The sequence below is a fragment of the Palaemon carinicauda genome, chromosome 38 (assembly GCF_036898095.1).
Source record: "Palaemon carinicauda isolate YSFRI2023 chromosome 38, ASM3689809v2, whole genome shotgun sequence".
In the NCBI taxonomy this organism is placed as follows: Eukaryota; Metazoa; Arthropoda; class Malacostraca; order Decapoda; family Palaemonidae; genus Palaemon; species Palaemon carinicauda.
The window spans coordinates 35,975,327-35,998,554 of record NC_090762.1 but is presented as its reverse complement, the minus strand read 5'-3'; the positions used below and the strand labels follow the sequence as shown (position 1 = coordinate 35,998,554).

The 23,228-nt window shown below is 34.7% G+C and overlaps 1 long non-coding RNA gene across 1 annotated transcript in view; it reads right to left on the bottom strand.

The window, feature by feature from the left end:
- The window catches only part of LOC137630544 (uncharacterized), a 394,338-nt gene that overhangs the window by 172,839 nt on the left and 198,271 nt on the right, over window positions 1-23,228 (bottom strand). Inside the window, exon 3 of the long non-coding RNA XR_011041726.1 lies at window positions 9,390-9,434. This is a non-coding gene — a long non-coding RNA (uncharacterized lncRNA). The remainder of the gene's footprint in view (window positions 1-9,389; window positions 9,435-23,228) is intronic.

The following is a 23,228-nucleotide window of genomic DNA, read 5'->3' as shown; positions in this document are numbered from 1 at the left end:
TTCATGTTCTCTTAAATCTAATTTAGTAAAACTTGTAAGGAAAACATCCGAATATTTAGCATGTTCTAATCCAAGATACATTGACCTATTGAAAATTTGAAGATTAAAACAGGAAGTCAGGGATGTTCAAATCATCTGGAGGGATGAGGTTGCAGGCCTCAGGGTTTCACTCACTTCCTGTTAGAAAAATAGTCAATTAACGGAGAATTTGTTTTATTTTGTTATTTTTTCATGTCCTTCCCATACATATTGTTCTTACGTCTCTTCAGTTTAACCTACGTTACGTATACTGTTTATACCAGTTCTATTTCTTTACACATCAAGTTTTAAAGGCAGAACATGAATGGCTGAGGTAAGGGGTAGTGACAATACTCTAGCTCTAGTACCCAAGCCCCTCTCCACCCAAGCTAGGACCAGGGAGGGCCAAGCAATGGTTGCTGATGACTCAGCAGGTAGACTTATAAGGTTTCCCCAAAAACCCCTTTGGCTCACAAGGATTGTGAGGTTGTTGACACTACAAGAAACTATCGAGCTTGGGCGGGACTCGAACCCCAGTCTGGCGAATGCTAGGGAGGGACGTTTCTATTAAACCACCGTTATTTATATGTTACGCCCGTTGGACATACGGTATATATACTGCACTTCTACGCTTCCTTCCGTTTTTGTCTGGTAATAATCCGGGGGGCAATAGCCATCACCGAGAACGACCGGAGAAGTCCCGTATGACAAAACGCATACGGAACTAACAAAACCCACAAGAAAGTGATAAAACGGAAGCTTAACGCATAAGTTACGAATAAGTAACGGAAACCTTTTCCGGTGGCCGTCCGTTCCATGTTTTGTCCATGTTCAAAATCCGACACCGTTCATACCGGACGTTGCCGGTCATGAAATGTAGTCGCCGGAGGAGAGCTGCACGCTAAATGTACATTAACACACCGACAGAATTACAGATTGGGTACGCCGTTCTCTTTCCGTAATGGCAATCCGCTAAGGGAATCTTCTTTTCCACTGTTATCCCTACATTAAAGGGTCGGTTGCCTGATGCACCTTCTCCAATGCCTTCTATCAAAGGCCTCTTCTACCAAACGTCTACTCTCCATGTCATCCTTTATCTTATCTCTCCCTCTAATTCTCTGACTCCCTCTTGATCATCTCCCCCTAACAGTTTCCACTTAAAGAATGGGTTACGATAATTGCGTTTAGTAAAATGCATCAATTAGCCCAAAGCTATAAACGGTGGATTATATACGCACAAACATAAGGGCAAAAAGCTATAAACGGTGGGTTATATACGCACAAACATAAGGGCAAAAAGTTATAAACGGTGGATTATATACGCAAAAACATGAGGGCAAAAAGCTATAAACGGTGGGTTATATACGCAAAAACATGCAGGCAAAAAGCTATAAACGGTGGGTTATATACGCACAAACATAAGGGCAAAAGGCTATAAACGGTGGGTTATATACGCAAAAACATGCGGGCAAAAAGCTATAAACGGTGGGTTATATACGCACAAACATGAGGGCAAAAAGTTATAAACGGTGGGTTATATACGCAAAAACATGAGGGCCAAAAGCTATAAACGGTGGGTTATATACGCACAAACATGAGGGCAAAAAGTTATAAACGGTGGGTTATATACGCACAAACATGCGGGCAAAAAGCTATAAATGGTGGGTTATATACGCACAAACATGAGGGCAAAAAGTTATAAACGGTGGGTTATATACGCACAAACATGCGGGCAAAAAGCTATAAATGGTGGGTTATATACGCACAAACATGCGCGCACGTAAAGAACATGTACTGACAGACCTACATTAAGTCACTGCGCAGTTATTACCAGTACTAAAATTACCGAGAAAAAAAAAAACGTTTTATTACTGCCACCGAGAAGGGATATGTGAATGAAAACTTAATTTAAATAGGCCTTTTGGAAGCGTTTTACTAGTGAGTATGTTACAGTCACAGCCATCTGATGCAATAAACAGGCCATTATGTCTTGATATGATGTTCTATCTCCACACGAATGAACACTGAAGTAGCATATAACTTGAAGTTTCAAGCAATAAAGTATTACGGTTAAGACGCCATTACATTAATCAACGTCACTGTATCTTCGTTTACTTAATTTTCGCATCACAAGCACCGTCATTAATCAGAAGCGTTGCGTATTTTCAATACTTTTATTTGTTCAATTTTATACTCAAGTCATTTTTATAACTGGGTTTTCTAAATTGCTTATTTCCAGCGTGATTCATCAAGCTAATACAGGAATGTAGAACATACGACAAAATAACCATCTATTTGAGAATAATTCTAGAAGTTTTATTCCAGCTGTGATCAGGTTGTGGAATGATCTTCTTAATCTGGTAGTTGAATCGGTAGAATTTCAAAAGTTCAAAGTTGCAGCAAATGTTTTAATGTTGAACAGGCTGACATAAGACTTTTTTATTGTTTATGTACGAAACATATGTTTTGACGTTGTTACAGTTTCTAAAATATTTGATTTTGTTCACTATTTCTCATATTGTTCATTTATTTCCTTATTTCCATTCCTCACTGAGATATTTTTCCCTCTTGGAGCCCTTGACCTTCTAGCTTCTTGCTTTTCCAACTAGAGTTGTAGCTTAGCTAGTAGTAGTAGTAGTAGTAGTAGTAATAATAATAATAATAATAATAATAATAATAATAATAATAATAATAATAATAACTAGACTGCGACTGGCTAAAGCCAGTGGCGGAGGATTTCCCTGCAAAATAGGTGTGGAAATGCTTTTGTCAATCAGTAAAAGATATTGTGTAAAGGTTTATTGGCCTAATGACCCCTTAACTAAATTTTGAGTTATGTTAACAAACTATTCTAAAGAAATTTATCTGTATAATAGCAGGCATATGGGGGTAAAACATAGGCAAAAATGACAATTATAGAGAAATTGATCTTTGAGCTTGAAGACAATGGGCACTTACAGGGTCATGTGAGGGTCACGGGTTAAATATGAGCCCTTATTCTGAAAGAGCATGTGCGAATGGGATGTGGGGGTTGGGGGAAGGGGGGGGGGGGCTGTTGACAACAAAACATCACTTTTAGCCCACGTCAAATTTTTTCCATGAAATAGCCATATGACCTTGAAAATGAGGGTCAAGGTCAAAATGACGGTCAAGGTCAAATTTGACATTTGATTTGAAGGTTTTATGCATATGTTAGGGGTAGTTTACTTTAGTATGCTATGACCAAAAAACCAGTATTTCATGGAGAAATTGCCAAAGTCACGATTTCTGCAAGGTCAAAAATAGTAAAAAATATATATTAAAAAAGTAATTAAGCAGTCGCTACTAAAGTTAAGCTAACCTTAGATAAATATATAGGGCATTATATGCCACTAAGATCAGGGCTCTGGGCCTTCCGGTTGTTGAGATATCGGACACAAACCTGTTTTGATCCACTTTGGCCATTTGCGACCTTGACCTTGACCTTGACCTACTTGCATTAAAGTAGGGCAATATCTGGGGATTTACCTCTGTATCATTGTCCATAAAGCCCTTAGCCATACAGCTTATACTTTAGGCCTAATGTCAATTTCAAATTTTACAAATTTTGCCTTTAAAAGCCCCTGTGACCTTGAAAAGTAGGTCAAGGTCACTTAAACTGGGTCTATGGCATATTCTTACCATAGGCTACCTATGATAATTATTTCAGATTTCTTGCGAAAAAAAAAACGCGCGGAAAGTATAATAATAATAATAATAATAATATCAAAAACAATAGTCTTCCCCTAAAAGGGAATCCTAATAATGTGTCCTCAGACCGCCTATATCTATACAGTGATAGGAACCGAACGCCCATTTAGGAATATCGAAGAAGAAAAGGAACCCCTTTAGATTGAGGGAAGAAAATAACTTCACAGCAAAGAGACAAGAAAGAATTTTTACACAGTTTTAGGAAAGAGAAGGAGAAAAAAACAACAAATTATTGGCGTTAACTAAGATATAATTTTTATAAAGTTTGAGGGAATAGACTGGCTCTTCGCAGGGAAGAGAAAGAATATTGACATAATTTCAAAGAAAACAGAGTTTTCCAACAGCAAAAAAGTCACAAGACTCTGGTTGGATAATAATATTATTATCATTATTGCTTGCTACGCTTCAACCTTAGTTGGAAAAGCAAGATGCTAAAAGAAAAAGGGGTCCGACAGGGAAAGTAACCCAGCGAGGAACGGAAATAAGGAAATAAATTAACTACAAGAGACACAATGAACAATTGAAAAAAAATATTTCAAGAACAGTACCAGCATTAAGATGTACAAATAATGCCATATTAAACATTTGATAAGAGTTCACTTCTTTAAGCTGTAGCAGCGATGTCATAATCTTACTTGAATACGGAAAAAACACGAGATACTGATCTCGCGGGAAAGGGAGGGGGGGGGGGGTTCTTTTCACATAAAAAAGGAAAGCAACTCAGATGAAGTGATGGGTAAAGTGAAAACCCCTTCCTGTCATAATATATATATATATATATATATAAATTTGTTTACATCTATATAAATAACATTATGTATAAGTACATAATATGTATATATATATATATATATATGTGTGTGTGTGTGTGTGTGTGTATGTGTGTGTGTGTGTATATAGAATAAATGACCTGTGAAATAAATAAAAAATGGTGGTGGAAGGTAATGAAAAGGCAGCTTCTCCAAAGAAGGTTTAGAAAAGTTGTATATACATTCAACTTCCAGGTAGCGGCTATTTAATCAAGCGTAAATTACAGCCGAGATCCCAAATTAACATATTAAATTTTCGATAGTCTAGAACTATTTAAAAAAAAAAATACTAATGTGATGAATGCGGAAAACCTTTCAATATACAAATCTTCATGTATTCTCTGACCTGAGGGTACGCTCAGGCACACTGTTCTATCTTGTTTCTCTTTATTGTTTTTTGAAGTTTTAATAGTGTATGTATGAAATTAACATATTAAATTTTCGATAGTCTAGAACTAATGAAAAAAAAAAAAGTAATATGATGAATGCTAAAACCTTTCAAAGTACAAATCTTCATCTATTCTCTGACCTGAGGGTACGCTCAGGCACACTGTTCTATCTTGTTTCTCTTCTTGTTTTTTGAAGTTTTAATAGTGTATGTATGAAAGATTTATTCTAATGTTGTTACTGTTCTTAGAATATCTTATTTTGATTGTTAATCACTTCTCTTGTAGTTTGTTTATCTCCTTATTTCCTTCCCTCACTGGGCTATTTTCCCTGTTGGAGCGCTTATAGCATCCTGCTTTTCCAACAAGGGTTGTAGCTTACCAAGTAATAATAATAATAACAATAATAATAATACACTTTACACTTTATTTATTCTTATGTACATTCATAAAGTAAGAAGCCAATAGGGGTTTTTCCCTGCTATGGCATATATAACTAAAAGTAACATTTTGACATTATTAAAATAACACTTGATAAAAGGACTACATTACTTATCTCAAAATAGACTTTGCAATAAATACTTGAAGTTATTTACTATTTGGAATACCAACTACAAATATAAACATTAAAGCAGAGAAACAAACATGGCTAACGTACAGAATCATATAAAAACAATTCACCACTTGAGGATTTCATTTACTAATCACCAAATTAAAGCGATTCTTGAATCTTGACTCATTACATATAACTAAATAACAAGTTTGAAAATGAGGCTGAAAACACACAAAGTTAATTCTATCACCGAACAAATAATAATAATAATAATAATAATAATAATAATAATAATAATAATAATAATAATAATAATAATAATAATAACAGTATTTGAATTGACTGACTAACCTATTCAATATCTTATTTTCATTTCCAGCAGATCAGTTCTGCGTAAAGTTGAAACCTAATTTCGTCAAGGAAAAAGTTAAAATGAATTAATTTATTTTCCATCCGATGAACAATGTCAATAATTGTGTACTGAACTCTTTCATTTTCCTTATAAATATCACTATCTAATTCTTTGATTCATTACTTTTATATCTAAAACATATTTTCTTATTATTTCGTAGATAAAGGAAGCTGAAAAGATCTTATCCGACAAAAAAATACAAGAGAGGAGGGAAAGTTGATTAATCATTCCGTAAACTTTATCCATTATTATTATTATTATTATTATTATTATTATTATTATTATTATTATTATTATTATTATTATTATTATTATTATTATTATTATTACCAGCTAAGCTAGAGCCCTAGTTGAAAAAGCTGGATGCTATAAGCCCAATGGGCTCCAACAGGGAACATAGCCCAGCGAGGAAAGGAAATTAGAAAACAGATGGAATAGTGTGCTCGAGTGTACCCTTAGGAAAGAGAAATCCAACACTAGTCAGTGGAAGACCATGGTACAGAAGGTATGGCACTACCCAAGACTAGAGAACAATGGTTTGATTTTGGAGTGTCCTTCTCCTAGAAGAGCTGCTCACCATAGCTAAAGAGTCTCTTCTACCATTGCAATAGTAATACATATATGTATATAAAATGTATGTGTAAGAATATATATATGTATATACACATACACATACTCTTGCTTGAGGGTACACTTGGACAAACTATTCTATCTTATATCCCTTCCTCTTGTTTTGTGAAAGCTTTTATAGTTTATATGGGATATTTATTTTAATGTTGTTACTGTTCTTAAAGTATTTTATTTTTCTTGTTTCCTTTCCTCACTGGGTTATTTTCCCTGTTGGAGCCCCTGGGCTTATAGCATCCTGCTTTTCCAACTAGGGTTGTCGGTGGCATGGTTGGAAGCGACCTGGCTTTTCATTTGAAGGGGATAGGGTTCGATCCCAAGTAGGAATTAGAAATTTATTTTTATTTGAACACGATACTGTGTTGATATATATATATATATATATATATATATTATATATATATATATATATATATATCGAAATCAAAACCAGGCATACCCATTTTAAAGTTAAACCTTCAATCCACAATATCTTCTCATCTTCCAGCAGCGAGCTAATTCACTTCTTTTAAAGTTTACCTATCCTTTGTTGCCTGTGAAAAAAATCCCAATAAATCACCTTCTTGCTAAGATGCATTAATTAAATACTCGGCAAAAATGCTCATGAGAGACCCGAAGTGGTTAAACTTTATTCAAAACTCCGAGGCAGGTATTTAATAAAGGTAAAAAAATTAGAGGAAATATTAAAAGACTGAGATAGGATGCTGTTTTTTTTTTAAGATAAATAGATACAGCCTTGATTCGTGATGTTTGATGCCCTACTAGTTATTCTTCTTCTTCATGGAGATGAAGGTTTGATATATATATATATATATATATATATATATATATATGATAATTTTTTGCACATTTAGACGTGTTTTTCATATTCAAATAAGCCAAATATTTTGGCTACATTAATGTGTGGATTCTCTTAACGACCTCGGGATCAAAGCCCCAGGCGAAATCACACAAAGACAAGAGCTTGTGACCGGCCGGGAATCGAATCCTGGTCCGGCAAGCTTGTAGAGACTGTGGCTAAACCACTTGGCCACGTGGTTTAGTTACTGTCTCTACAAGCTTGCCGGACCAGGGTTCGATTCCCGGCCGGTCACAAGCTCTTGTCTTTGTGTGATTTCGCCTGGGGCTTTGATATCGAGGTCGTTAAGAGATTCCACACATTAATGTAGCAAAAATATATGGCTTATTTGGAGATATATATATATATATATATATATATATATATGATAATTTTTTTTGCACATTTAGACGTGTTTTTCATATTCAAATAAGCCAAATATTTTGGCTACATTAATGTGTGGATTCTCTTAACGACCTCGGGATCAAAGCCCCAGGCGAAATCACACAAAGACAAGAACTTGTGACCGGCCGGGAATCGAATCCTGGTCCGGCAAGCTTGTAGAGACTGTGGCTAAACCACTTGGCCACGTGGTTTAGTTACTGTCTCTACAAGCTTGCCGGACCAGGGTTCGATTCCCGGCCGGTCACAAGCTCTTGTCTTTGTGTGATTTCGCCTGGGGCTTTGATCCCGAGGTCGTTAAGAGATTCCACACATTAATGTAGCAAAAATATATGGCTTATTTGGATATATATATATATATATATATATATATATGTATGTATGTATATATAAGGTGGTAAAAGGCATTGTGTATCGCCATGATGAGCAAAGCTGTACTATTCAGGGCCACCCATAGCCTATTAGGTAACCTTGCTGTGAGCGATCAGACGAAAGTCTCACACCATCACCAATCCGCACTAGTCAACGTGCTGATGAAAACTGGCCAAACCCCAGACATGAATTGACATTTCTGAGGCCTTTGTCCTGCAGTGGACTAGAAACAACTGCATTTGTTACTATTGTTGTAAATAGCCGTTACTACGAGTGCTTCTATTATACAAGATGCATTCTCCATTCGAGTTTGGTAGGAGAAAATCATTCGGATTTGCACAAACCTGTTGGTAGCGTCATTGCATGGTGATCCCATGAATGGGGTCGGAGTCCCTCTCAAACTCGTTAGTTCAGTTGGTCGCTACAACCTCGCCATCATTCTTACGAGCTAAAGATGAGAGGTTTGGGGGAGCCTATAGGTCTATCTGCTGAGTTATCAGCAGACATTGCCTGGCCCTCTTTGGTCCTAGCTTGGGTGGGAAGGGGGTTTGGGCGCTGATCATACGTATATATGGTTAGTCTCTAGGGCATTGTCACTGTCCCACGCCTCTGCCATTCATGAGCGGCCTTTATGATGAGATAGAATAAATTCAGTTACACTTGCGAGAGGGAGACGTAAAAGAAGTGATGAAAAGAGAGTGTGGTACACTCGCATGTATTTGTGACAAAAGAGAGAGAGAGAGAGAGAGAGAGAGAGGAGAGAGAGAGAGAGAGAGAGAGATTAAGATTAACCTCCTACGACAGAATGGCAATATGAATAAATACAACCTTCTTTATCAACATCCAATCCAATCATTACACACAAAATACATTAAATATAACCCTTATAAGTACAATATATGATAATTACTCAGTAACAAAATACCGTAATATATATGCACATAATAAACCTTTTATAAAATAACAATGACCTCTTAATAAAAGGAGCCAAGGATGCTCTCTACAGAAAGATCACTGTCATACCTTTAAAAAAAAAAAAAAAACAAAAAAAAAAAACAAAAAAAAAAAAACCGGTAGTTCCTTAAAACGTGTCTTTTTGTTTTTGCACGAAGGGTCACGCAAGAGACGGACAACTTACATGTCCTTAGGAAGAACTGGTTGAGAGAGAGAGAGAGAGAGAGAGAGAGAGAGAGAGAGAGAGAGAGTCCTAAATCAATGTATACAAAGGATGAGATGTACTCACCGTGTCCAAAACGATTCAGCAGATGATTGGCTGACATCCGAAGTTCTGAAATAATAAATATTTAAGTAATTTTATTGAAGAGATTAAGCGTTGCTGTAACACTACAATTCTCTGAAGCTTCGAGACTCATGACGTCAGTAATTGGAAGATTGCAAAATGATGAAATAAGAGTGGCAAGCTTACTTATGATTACAGAGGTGATATGAGTGTCAGGACTGAGATGGTGTGGACACGTGTTAAGGTTGGATGGTGGGAGAGAGTGGGGAGGGCTTACGAGGAACCTGATATATTACACACATGCATACACAGATATATATATATATATATTATATATATAGGTTTTTTAAAGGAACAGTCTCTTAAGTTAGTTCCATTGGAATGTGTGATGATAATAGAACTATTAATAATAATTACTTTAACAATAATAACCGGAAATCATTACTAATTCTAATACCAATATCAATAATAACCAAATATAAAATATGTAGCAAAAAAGAAAAGAAAAAAAAAAACTAGAAAATATAGTAAAAGAAAAAAGTGTTCTAATTCCATGTGTAGCTTACGTAGAAGTGGGAGTTGTTTACAAAGAATTTGGAGAGTAAACGCAGGCATTATCTCTCTCTTTCAATAGAAATAAATACTTTGCCTCTAAAAACCCTTTCCAACTAAACCAATTACGTTGAGAGAGAGAGAGAGAGAGAGAGAGAGAGAGAGGAGAGAGAGAGAGAATTTTAGTTGCTGTCGAGAACTAATATTCTAAGACCTAAGTAATACAAACATTTCACATTTTCTTTTAGATAAAGGGATAATTTTAAGTAAAAAAAATGCAGATAGATTTACTATTTCAAAATGTTATTCATGCATATATACATATCCGTGTTCACAATGTATTAAGTAATGAAAAACCAGATATTGATTAAAAGACGCCTGTTTGCATATTCGCATTTAAATGGAAAAATAATGATGCAGTGTTAATAGGAATTTTAACGTGCTGCTGATGAGCGTTCTATTTAGGCATATGAAGCAACTGATGCTAAGTGCATACAGACACAGAATTCATATTTTCACAAACGCATACTAATATATATATATATATATACATATATATATATATATATATATATACATATAATAAATATGTATACATACCGTACTTATACATATTTACAAACATTTACATACATTCTCACACATACAGACACACACACACACACACACATATATATATATATATATATATCTATACATATCTATACATATACATATATATATACACATATATATAAAACACCTTGACTCAACCTCAATACCTTAAAATATAATTGTTGGTGAAGAACAAGAGGAGAGAGAGAGAGAGAGAGAGAGAGAGAGAGAGAGGCGGTACAGAGCGGACGAAAACAATTAGGGCCGAGGAGGGGTGTGAGAGAAGGCAGAGAAAAACGAATGAGTGTCGAGATGCGCTTTCGTTGCCCTCCGAACACCCTGCGTGGGAACGGAGGGTCTGCCTCGCACCAATAACGACCGGGCTCCTTTTTACTGATAGTTTTAACGGTGCGGAGCACACCCGGTGGGGGAGAGGGGGTTAGGGAGGGGGGGGGGAAGCCAAACAGGTAATAAAAGCTTGTAATTGTGTGTGTGAGAGAGAGAGAGAGAGAGAGAGAGAGAGAGAGAGAGAGAGAAATGCAAGGATGGATGAGTTGGGGAGTTAGAGAGAGAGAATTACCAAAATTGAAATTAAAAAATATAAAATTGAGAGAGAGAGAGAGAGAGAGAGAGAGAGAGAGAGAGACGCAAGGATAAGTTAGGGAGATAGAGAGAGAATTACCAAAATTGAAACCAAAAAATATAAATTCTGAGAGAGAGAGAGAGAGAGAGAGAGAGAGAGAGAGAGAGAGAATTATATCCCACTGTCGTTGCAGATATTGATAAGATAATGTAAAATTTTACTTGACAGCCATCATACTTCTATGGATCCATCCAATTACATCTCTCTCTCTCTCTCTCTCTCTCTCTCTCTCTCAAGTTTAATTTTTTACTTATGTAATTTAATTCTCTCTCTCTCTCTCTCTCTCTCTCTCTCTCTCTCTCCCAAGTTTAATTTTTTACTTATGTAATTTAATTCTCTCTCTCTCTCTCTCTCTCTCTCTCTCTGTTATATCTTTTATTTCAGTAATCTCTCTCTCTCTCTCTCTCTCTCTCTCTCTCTCAAGTTTAATCTCTCTCTTTCTCTCTCTCTCTCTCAAGTTTAATTTTTTACTTATGTAATTTAATTCTCTCTCTCTCTCTCTCTCTCTCTCTCTCTCTCTCTCTCTCTGTTATATTTATTTTAGTAATCTCTCTCTCTCTCATATTTATTTTAGTAATCTCTCTCTCTCTCTCTCTCTCTCTCTCTCTCTCTCTCTCACAAAGGTCAATCAACCTTAACACATTATACTATAGAAGTATAGATCTACAAACAGCATTATTTCGTTTCATTAAGAAGACTGGGTGATATACAGTTAATAGATAAAGGGCACATTTCATGAAATTCAAGTTCAGTATATTCCTCAAATTGCTAACACGCATTTGAAAGCATTTCTTAGATATTGTAAAATTGTAAAAAAAAACTGTTTATGTGACTATAAATGGGGGGAAAATATGAGTAAATACCCATATTGAATAATGATTGCAACGATATTAGTATGGACATAGAAGCATCGTAAAGGACAACAACAACAACAACAATAATAATAATAATAATAATAATAATAATAATAATAATAATGATAATAATAATTTAGAGTGGAGATCAATCACGTTCTTTAAATAGGAGTATAAGAGCATTTTATAATCGTGTATTAAGCATTGAATTTTTTTTCAAGACTGATAACAACAACAACAACAAAAACAACAACAACAACACCAATAATTAAAAAAAAATATTAATTGATGAAATTTTTTTTAAGATTTGATCCATAAAAACATCAACAACAATAACACCAACAACAACAAAAACAACAACAACAACAACAATAATAATAATAATAATAATAATAATAATAATAATAATAATAATACATTTAATATTTCACTACTGAACATCAAAAATTTCAAAGAATCTATAATTCTCTCCTTAGCATTTGCGTTCTTTCAATTAGACAGTGTTTCTCAAAACGGCCGATTCAAATCCCAGATTAGCAGGAATGTAATCAGACGCTTTCGCTGAACTTTCCCGGCGTATTGTAAAAGGATATTTGAATGCAAAAGGAAAACTGCCGATTAAGTAGCTCCTTCCACTCTAAAGAACTTAAAAAGAAAGGATAGAAATAAAATCTGCTCTGTATCAAAGATAAAGGCAATGCCATCAGAGTAGCAATGAAATCTTTTCCTAATTTCAATGAAATCTTTTCCTAATTTCGTTAGGACTTTATTCTTAGGATTATTGCTTTCAGTCGTGAGTAGCTGTTCTTAACGTTTAAATAAGTAAAGAAAGTTTAGCATGGATGCGATTTGGAAGGTTTGAAACAAACGTTCTTAGGGTTGTGGTGGCCTATTGGAAACGTCTCTGGCTAAGCGATCTGCCCGACTGGGGTTTAAGTCAAGCTCAAGATCCATAGTTTCTTGTAGTGTCAGCAACCCCACTATCCTTGTGAGCTAAAAATGCGGGATTCCTATAGTTACACCTGCTTAGTCATCAGCAGCCATTGTTTGGTCCTTCCTGGTCCTAGCATGGGTGGGGGTAGGGGGGGGGGGGGGGGTTGAGAGCTGATCATATGGATGTATGGTCAGTCTCTAGGGCATTGTCCCTGCTTGATTAGGGCATTGTCACTGTGCGTTGCCTCTGCCATTCATGAGCGGCCTTTAAACCTTAAAATATAGTAAAATTTTAACATCAGGATTTGGTAATCGGTCTGTTCAACAAAGATGATTTTCTAATGATTTGGAAAAACAACTTTTACGATAAATTATAATACAGAGAATGCTTATGGTATTATTTAATCATAACAATATGGATATTTGGCTGATAATTAACAAAATGTTTTTATTCGTTTCGAATGAAAAACTTAATTACTATCATAACAATAGAGTAATTTAATTACAAAAAGCAACGGAAACTTACTAGCAAATACTTATCACTAAAAATGTCAATGAGAAGCTTCAGCGTATTATAAAATAGCAACATTTTTTTGCCTTTTATTTTAATATAATATTAATATAAAAATATGTTAAAAGTGTACTGTTTCGCGAGGATTTACGATACTTTTAAAATCAGGGTGGAATTATAGCAAGTTAAATGCTACGAGGAAAAAAAAAATAATAATAATAATTTCGTTCATGAAAAAATAGACTAAAATCGTCTTAATCAGAGTAGGTACTTCTATAAAAATACTCATCTGTTAATCGACTAATCACATAAATTCTATAAAAAAAAATCTCAAATTGTAAAAGTGGACTCTAAAATCTACATATTGACTAAAGGTAATTTGAAAATGCAACATGAATAATGATTGAATTACTGAAAGTATTTTTAGATATCTCCATTGTGAAACGTTCTTATAAAAAAAAAAAAAAAAAAAAAAAAAAAAAAAAACGATGAAAGCCGATGAATATAGGAAGATAATTAGAATAAAATCTAAATCCGCTTAACTATGGAAGATACAGTTGGGACGCAAGAGTTCCTGTCACATCTCGCTCTGAGGAAGTGCACCCTGTCCCACCCTTACAGCAAGGTGAGTTCCCGCATTTAGCCCCACTCACCATCTTTACCATATCTCCCTTTAGCATCTATTTGGTCACTCCCCGGTCAAGTAAGGGGATGACAGGCTCCATTTCCTCAGAGGTGTGCCAGGATATCTGTGTCCAACTGTATGTTGCAGAGAAAATTCTAAAACCAACTTTATCGTGAAGGGTATTTTGGAAACACTCGACACCAAAGTCGACTCGATTTCATATTTCGAAGGATAGTTTGAAAAATAAAAGTTATCTAAAATCGACTTATTCACAAAGGATATTTTGCAATCAATAATATGGATCTGATCACATAAATGGTAGCCTACTTTGAAAACACTAGACACCAAAATCGACCTAAGTCGATTTCATATACGAAAGATAGTTTGATAAAAAAAAAGCTTATTCAAATCGACATACTCATAAAGGCTAATTACAATAACTAATATGGATCTCATCACGGAAAGAGTAGCCTACATTGAAAACACTCGACCCTAAAATCGACTTTTCGACATCATGTCCGAAGGATAATTAAAAGGAAAATTCTCTAAAATCGACATAGAGACAATATTTGCATGAACTAATACGGACTTGATCCCGGAAAGTACCATGAAAAAAAAGCAAAAAAGGACTGAATGACGAAGATAATTAAAAATAAATAAAAAATAAAAAAGGATACTTTTAAGCGACTATCTTTGAAGAGAATCAGATTCACCAGTCGCCATAAACTTGGCCCCTCTTAAACCGCGCTTCGAGTCAGGGGAGCAAATAACTCGATTACCTGTTGAATAATACTGGCTAATGAGCCAGGTCAGGGGGGCTTAAAAGATGGCCCCTCACCTTTGGATTTGCGGGACAAGAATATTAATCTTTCCTGCTTTTCTTTTCGACGAACACATAGAATTCGATGCTGAACAACTTCATTCGGTACAGATATGCACTAATACTGTACGTGTTCTATGCTTGGCGTGTGTATGACGAATGATATGAATGAACATATGCATATGAAAACACATATACATGCATACTGATATAAATACAATCACACATAACACGCGAATATATTATATATATATATATATATATAAATATATATATATATATTATATATATATATAAATATATATATATATATATATATGTGTGTGTGTGTGTGTGTGTGTATAACAACTAAAATAAAAACCACAAGCCACAACAAAAGTAGCCAATTTAAGTCCACTGCAGAAACAAGGACTCAGACATGTCCTTATTCATGTCTAGTGTTTGGCTAATTTCATCACAACGCTAGCCACTGCGGATTGGTGATGTTTTGAATGCTCGTGGGCAAACCTACCTATTATGGGTGATTACGACTAGTACAGCTTTGCTGATCAAAGCGAAACACAAACCCTTTCACCTCGTTAGGTTATCCCCACTCACAAAGGGATATGAATATATATAGATACATATATAAACATACATACATATATATATGTGTGTATATACACCACACACACACATATATATATATTATATATATATGTGTGTGTGTGTGTGTGTGTAGAAGGTATATATATGTACATATGATCGTCACTGACACATTCATACATTAACTACCGAATCGTGGATGTCATCATATACAAGTGCTGTAAATAACAGTACTGACTGTTTTCAACAAAATGCACAGAAGGCTCATTAGGATCACGTCAACCCTTGCACACAAAGAGTTATCCTTACACTTTAATGTTTCTTCTTTGCCTCTACTGGATGTTAGAGAGAGAGAGAGAGAGAGAGAGAGAGAGAGAGAGAGAGAGAGAGAGGTCCAATAAATGTAAGGTAAATATTTAACATAATTAGAGACGACTGACAAAATCTAATTGAGGCCCTTTGCGTCAATAGGCGTGGGAGGAGATGATGATGATGATGAATGGGAATAATTATTAATAATAATAATGTAAACCACCACACATGTTCCTATATATATAATATATATATATATATAGATAGATAGATAGATAGATAGATAGATAGATAGATATATTACGTATGTGTGCGTTTTGTGCATATATCTCTTTCTGAGTGAAGATACCTTAGGGTGGTGAAAGAGTTTAGGTATTGCAATGATCAGTAAAGCTGTACTATTCAGGTCCACCCATACTAGGCTGGTTTGCTGTGAGCGATCAAACAAAAGTCTCCACCATCGTCAATCTGCAGTGGCCAACGTGGTGATGAAAATCATTAAAATCCAGACATTACTGAGGACTTTTATCCTGCAGTGGACTACACCCACACACACACACACACACACATATATATATATATATATATATACATACATATATGTATACACACACACACACACACACACATATATATATATATATATATTGACGTAAAGGGAATCGGTTAGATTGAGGCTTTTAAATCAATGCTTTTCCACTCATCATTTCCTACTTCACGATTCTTAGTCCCTCGGTCATTTAGGCCTGGGTCTTCCAACTCTTCTATTGACTTGTGGAGCACAGTTGAATGTTTGTTGAACTAATCTCTCTTGGGGAGTGCGAAGGGAATGTCCAAACCATCTCCATCTACCCTTCACCATGATCTCATCCCCATATGGCACTTGAGTAATGTCTCTTTTAGTTTTACTTCTAATCCTGTCTTGCCAAGTAACTCTCAATATTTTTCTGAGGCCTTTGTTCTCAATCTATAAAATCTGTTGGATATCATTTCATTATCACACCACGACTCATGTCCATACAGTAATGCAGATATCACTAAACTGACATATAGTTTGATTTTTATAGTAATTTCAGCCGATTTATATATATATATATATATATATATATACATAAATATATATATATATATAATGTGTGTGTATGTATTTATACAAACACGGCCTCTTATATTATTTCCACACGTTCATCAGATCGCCTCCTTTTCAAATAAAAAAAACAAAAACAATTAAAAACGAAACGAGGACTAACAACCAGACAGTGTAAAGCGTCGAGGACGAAAAAAAAAAAAAAAAAACCGATGGAGTCGCATCATTCGGCGGAAGTAAAAACAGGACGTAAACAGCATATTCTAACCCAAACAAAACCTGCGAAAAATAAATTCCCGAAAAAAAAACTGGAGGGACGAAGAGGGGAAGGAGGGGTGGGGGGTGGGGAGGTAAAGGGGGAGGGGTTGCACCGTGGATCCATATAGTCAAATATACGATGGGAGTTTTTGATCAATGTCCTTTCAGTATTGCCTATGTGGAATATAGAAAAAAATGCCGTGGGTATACACATGTATGTAGGTATCTATGTATGTTTAATATATATATATATATATATATGTATGTTTATGTTTATATATATATATATATATATATGTATATATATGTGTATATATATATATATATTTATACATATACACGCATATATATATATATATATATGTATATATATATATATAACTGTTCGGCTTATCCTTGTCCCCAGGTAGGGGAAGAATGAGTGATGGCCGTTAGCAGGTCATTTTTGACGGGTCTCGTACAAAAGTGTGTATGTATATATATATATATATATATACACACACACTTTTGTACGAGACCCGTCAAAAATGACTGCTAACGGCCATCACTCATTCTTCCCCTACCTGGGGGACAAGGATAAGCCGAACAGTTATATGTCTGGCAATGCTTCTGAGCGTGACCAGAAAAAAAATAAAAAAAAATATGTATATATATATATAAATAAATATACATATATACATACACACACATATATATATATATATATATATAGCCAGAACACTTGCTCTTTATTACTTAAGGGAGATGGCCAAGAGAACGTAAGGCAAACATGGATAAAACTTGATTGAATATTTGTTGACCTGCGTACCTGGTAATTTGTAGACTAAAGGAGTCTGCAGCTGGTATGGACAGAAGCATTTGTGAATCATACACTGAAGGAGATAACTAGTATTGACGAGTTCATTTTTCCTTCCATAATGTATTTCCTCGTTAAAAACTATTTATTTCCAAAAACAATCGACTTGGTTGACATTTTAATCACGTTACAAACATTTTAAAATCGACAATGCAGTTATATTTCTCCATCATATGCTGTAATTGGACAATTACAGCAAGTAATGCGAAAAGGTTAAATACACTAAAATTACCCTTCAGACAAATGGTGGATAAAATAATAACAGCGAAGGCGGTGCATCAAATGTAAAAAGAAAAGCAAGGGCACGTTGAAATAAATAAAAAGGATATGTATATACTGTATATGAGAGAGAGAGAGAGAGAGAGGAGAGAGAGAGAGAGAGATTATGGAAATATAATAAAAGTGAGAGAGAGCGAGAGATAAGAAAAAAAATTGAGAGAGAGAGAGAGAGAGAGAGAGAGAGAGAGAGAGATTATGGAAATATAATAAAAGTGAGAGAGAGAGAGAGAGAGGAGAGAGAGAGAGGAGAGAGAGAGAGGCGAGAGGATAGAAAAAAAATTGAGAGAGAGAGATTACGGAAATATAATAAAAGTGAGAGAGGAGAGCGAGAGATAAGAAAAAAATTGAGAGAGAGAGAGAGAGAGAGAGAGAGAGAGATATTATGGAAATATAATAAAAGTGAGAGAGAGAGAGAGAGAGAGAGAGAGAGAGAGATTATGGAAATATAATAAAAGTGAGAGAGAGAGAGAGCGAGATAAGAAAAAAAATTGAGAGAGAGAGAGAGAGAGAGAGAGAGAGAGAGAGAGAGAGAGAGGTGCTATTTTTACTAATTATGTAAGGAGGACGATAAGCTGTAGAAATATATGAACACCTGAAGTCCGCAAAGAGTATAAAAAATGGTGATTTTAAGTCAAATAAAATCAATACGATATAAATATTCTTCCCTACTGAGGTTCACAGTTGCACACTGACTTTCCTCTGAATCGAGTGATCCATTTGACATCTTTAAATTGTGACATCATCGCTAAATGAACATTCTATGAGACACCTTCTAAACATAGCAGATTCAGTATGTGATGTATTTTGGGCAGTGGCACTTCAGTTGACATCTCTAAGACGTGGCACCATGACCTGGTGATATCTAAATGTGGCAGGGCGTCCACGAAAGCTTTTCCAGACGTAATGACACTTCATAATCTTACTGTACATATAACCACTTTATATATATTGTCCACAGTTTAGTGATATAAGAATAAAAACAATTGAGCTCCAACAACCATACGAAGAAGATAGCGCACAAACAGTTGGAAAATTCCTTTTTTGTGAAGAGAATATTGAAAATAAGAAAAGTATACTACAACAAATATGGATGAAAAGAGAAAAACTAGTGTAAATAAGGAACACACAAAACTAAAAGACACCGAGGCGCCGTTGTAAAGGCTATGCCTCACCCCAGAACCTGAACCTGAACCTGAACCCCTCGCGTGATGTAATATATAAGATAACAGATGTCTATCTGGCAACATAGGCTAAAAGTAAAAACTGTGGGAAAACTTCTAAGGTGACTAAACACGTCCATGACAACTATATAGAGAGAGGACCCATCGATGTGAAACCCTCACAATATGAAGACAAAATGAACGCGGTTTAACTGATAAGACATTGTTGCGATGACTCTGGCGTTTTGTTGTGAATCCATGATTATGAGCAAAATTCTACCAGGCCCATTAGCCCAATAGTGAAAAGCATCCTAATATGGAACAGGGAAAAACACAGGAATAAAACTATAAATGAGAAATCACAAAACAAAAAAAACTATAAAAGAGAAATCACAAAATGTAAAAAATGACATTTAGAATTTAAATATTCGCTGAGAATTGCAGTGATTGAAATGTCCTTATATTGTACGCACTGTTAAAGAATATATATATAAAAAAATTAAGCATTAGGCCTACTCACTCATTTTATTGTCTGTAAAAGGCAACTAATAATCACTGATATTTTGTAACTCAGTTATTTTTTTTATTTACTTTATCTTTTAGTAACTGCAAAAATACAATTTGGACTGCGAGATCATTATGCTTCAAATACAGTACTGCATAGGAAGATTAAGCAATGGTCGAATAAAACTTGAGAACGCCAGCCATACCATTTACCATATTACCATTTTGACTATTAAAGAATAAAAGATTTAACATGAAAGATTTATTTAACCGGTTTCAGATAGTTTTACAAATTTTAACACAATTCTAACACAATGATTACCAATGCCACTAATAACCAATACATTTTACAATCCTGCCTTAATGTGATTCCTCGGAAAAATCCTAATTTTTATCAAAACTAAAACGAGTGGGTTTGCCCCACTCATTTCTCTATTACTGTAAATCACCCGACCAATGTTCTCCTTACTCCATCGAACTATATCATCAACGACAAAAAATAATGATAACAACACAACAAAAAACCTCATTAATAATAATAATAATAATAATAATAATAATAATAATAATAACAAAAAATAATAATAATAATAATAATAACAAAAATAATAATAATAATAATAATAATAATAATAATAATAATAATAACAAAAATAATAATAATAATAATAATAATAATAATAATAATAATAATAATAATAATAATAGCAGCAATGACTACAACACCATCATCCCCATGACCTTTCATCATTTTCCGGTCAAAGAGATATAGTTGACCTATATCGAGCCTTTACAATGTGGGGAGTTATGAGGAACAACTTCTTCCAACTGAATAAACAATAAGAGAAATGCCTGATGAAGACCACGTCGATATAGGCTATTTAATAATATAAATATACTCAGATATTGAGAGAGAGAGAGAGAGAGAGAGAGAGAGAGAGAGAGAGAGAGATTATAGAAATATAAAAAGAAAAAAACTTAGAGAGAGAGAGAGGAGAGAGAGAGAGAGAGAGAGAGAGAGAGAGAGATTATAGAAATATAAAGGAAAAATTGAGAGCGATATAAAAAGAATAAAAGAGAGAGAGAGAGAGAGAGAGAGAGAGAGAGAGAGATACAAAAAGAAAAAAATGAGAGCGAGACGAAAGATAAAAAGAAAAAAAAATTGAAAGAGAGAGAGAGAGAGAGAGAGGAGAGAGAGAGAGAGAGAGAGATACAAAAAGAAAAAATGAGAGCGAGACGAAAGATAAAAAGAAAAAAATTGAAAGAGAGAGAGAGAGGAGAGAGAGAGAGAGAGAGAGAGAGCAATAAAACAACGCTCATAAATTGTGCTTTCCTATACAAAGGCCTGGGAATCCACCAGTTCGTTGTATCTCTTTTCCATTCCGGGGCCTAAACCCAACTCAAGACTTCTTTTTTCCTCCCTTGTTTTTTTGTCTTGTTTTTTTTCAACTGTTTCTTCTTCTCGTCGATAAGCTCAATAATTCTTTTCTTTTCGAAAACAACGGACAGCGGTTACCTCTCCATGACCCACACAGCGTCAAGGTGATTCATATTCTTTCCCCTCACAAGAAAGCCCCCAATCTCACGCTTTGTTTTATTTACTATCTGGCAACCGAGACAGGCATGATTGCCTAAATACAGCTCCATCGCTATAGAAACAGGGAGATGAATTGGACATGCTTTCATATGACAATAAATTTGAGTCTTAATATAAAAAAAAATAAAAATTGAAAATAAATGGAAATAGGACATTGTACAGGACAAATAAATTGGACATGCTTTCATATGACAATAAATTTGAGTCTGTAATATAAAAAAAAAATTGAAAATAAATGGAAATAGGACATTGTACAGACAAATAAATTTGGACATGCTTCATATGACAATAAATTTGAGTCTTAATATAAAAAAAAAAAATGAAAATAAATGGAAATAGGACATTGTTCATTTCAGAAAAAAAATTAAGCCGATTGACTCTCGAGAATATAATTAATGATATTTTTAAACATATCATATGATATAATATGCCAATGAAGGTTGTACCGCAACATGTTGGATACAAGCTCGTACTTAGTAAAGGTATTGCTTTTTATCGCTCGCTCTCCACCGCACTGATAATATAAACCAGTTTAAGCTTGCTATCGCGTGGTTTGTACCGTTTGAATTTTATGTCTTTTTCTGCTCTCAACTGTCTGTATATAAGCTCGATGTCTTGTTGAAATAAACCCCAAGTTGCATTCATCTCGCCTCTCTGTTATTACCTAACAGCCCACCTCACACAAATTCCTCAAAATCATTTAACGAAGTTTGTTAAAGTAAACGAAGCTAATACTGTGTGCACGCAGCTAAGACGTCGGACTTACAAATAATAATTATTATTATTATCATTATTATTTTTTATCATTATTACTTGATAAGCTACAACGCCAGCTGGAAAAGCAGGACGCTATAAGCCAAGGGGCTTTAAACAGGGGAAAATAGCCCATTGAAGATAGGAAAACAAGGAAACATGAAATATTTTAAGAACAGGAACAACACCAAAACAAATATTTCCTATATAAACTTTAAAAATCTTTAACAAAACAAGAGGAAGAGAAATTGCATAGAATAGTGTGCCCGAATGTACCCTCAAGCAAGAGAGCTCTAACCCAAGACAGTGGAAAACAATGTACAGAGGCTATGCCACAAACCCAAAACTAGAGAACAATGGTTTGATTTTGGAGTGTCCTTCTCCTAGAAGTGCTGCTTACCATAGCTAAAGATTCTCTTCTACCAAAAGAAGAGGTAGGCACTAAACAATTATAGAGCAGTGATTAACGCCTTGAGTGAGGAAGAATTGTGAATTGGATATAAAAATGAGAAATAATCACATGGCACAAGTCTTCTTGGTGTAAACTGACAGTTCGAAATGCATGACAGTACCCCAGTCATAAAATACTAACAGTAGAAAAGATTCTAATTCCTGAAGTTTGCTTCAGTTCCTAAGGCAGATGAAAAAAGCGAATGAGCATGATCTTAAGGCACCGGAAACTTCATCTTATCCATAAATCAAATCGACTTACACTGAACTGTACGCAAACAAGACTCGAAATATGTTAATTTGCTATCTTTTTAAAGCTTTTGTGGAACTAAGTATGCACATAAACTAATATGTTAGTTAATGCATCAAAGCTATCTATCTATCTATCTATCTATCTATCTATCTATCTATCTATCTATCTATCTATCTATCTATCTATCTATATATATATATATATATATATGCGCTG